At 38.9% G+C, this 1,276-nt stretch overlaps 1 non-coding gene across 1 annotated transcript; it reads left to right on the top strand.

The window, feature by feature from the left end:
* Positions 1-601: 601 nt before the first annotated feature.
* On the top strand, positions 602-708 carry LOC116626794. The gene has a single exon (XR_004298337.1). It is a non-coding gene; the product is annotated as a U6 spliceosomal RNA (small nuclear RNA).
* Positions 709-1,276: the final 568 nt, after the last annotated feature.

A 1,276-nucleotide genomic window follows, 5' to 3' on the forward strand; every position in this document is an offset into this window, starting at 1 on the left:
CTGGAGACTTTTCCTTCCCTTTAAAATCTTGTGCTACTATTTTGACTTTTAACAGCAACAAGACATTTGTAATATTTTTTTAAAGCCCTAAAAAGTAAGAGTTTTGCTTGATTCTAACACGCCCTTAATCAATTAATGGAAACTTTTTGGGGAACTGTACTTCTCAAATATGAGATATTCTCCCAATTTCAGAAAAGTTAAATTGTGGGGAATAAAGTATGTCTTATAAAAAATATGGTGTATGTACCGACATGGAAACATGTTCGAGATATATTTTTAAGTCAAAGAAGCAAGTTGCAGGGCAGTATGTTAGCACGTATAACCCACAGGCCCCGCATGCACACAGTGGAAGTATATTTCTTGTTCACATTGGCTAGCCTCAGTCAGATGAACGCATCCACCTGTAAAGCATGCTGGGAAGTGTATTCTCCATGCGCTCTCAGGAGGAAGAGAGAACACAAATTTTATTCTAGCTGTCTCTAATACAGGTGTATATGCATGTATGTGTGTATGTGTGCATGTGTCTTATCTTCCTTAAATATATGGAAATGTTGGCTGTGTTAGTCAAGGTTCTCCAGAGAAACAGAACAAATAGGGGCTTGTGCTCGCTTCGGCAGCGCATATACTAAAACTGGAACAATACAGAGAAGATTAGCGTAGCCCCTGCATAAGGATGACTTGCAAATTCATGAAGCGTTCCATAAAAACAAAAACAAAAAACAAACAAACAAACAAAATATATATATATATAAAATTTCTTATGAGGAATTGGCTCATGCAGCTATGAAGGTGAGAAGCCCCACGATCTGCCATCTATAAGCTGGAGACCAAGGAAGTCCTGTGATGTAATTCTGTCTGAGGCTGAAGGCCGGAGAACCAAGGGAGCTCAAGATGGTGTAAATGCTAGTCTGGGGGCAGAAGAAGATGAAATGGGATGTCCCAGCTCAACAGTGGGGCAGAGAAAAAAAAAAAAGAAGGCAAATTCCTGCTTCTTCTACCTTTTCTTCTATTCAGGCCCTCAGTGGATTGGATGGTGCCCACCCACATTAGAAGGACAATTTACTGAGTCCGTGGATTCAAATGCTAATCTCATCTGGAAGTGTCCTCCCGTAGAAAGATGGAATAGAAATGAATGGAATTACCTATCATGACTTCCTCAAGCTGATGGAATAGAGGAAACTTTTTATTGTTTAGTAATGTCTTCAAAAATATATATTACTTTTGGAAGCAGAAAAAATTGGTTGTTTGTTCAATAATGTAGAAGGCTGTAAGGACC

This window comes from Phoca vitulina, unplaced genomic scaffold (genome assembly GCF_004348235.1).
Source record: "Phoca vitulina isolate PV1807 unplaced genomic scaffold, GSC_HSeal_1.0 scaffold2, whole genome shotgun sequence".
NCBI lineage: Eukaryota > Metazoa > Chordata > Mammalia > Carnivora > Phocidae > Phoca > Phoca vitulina.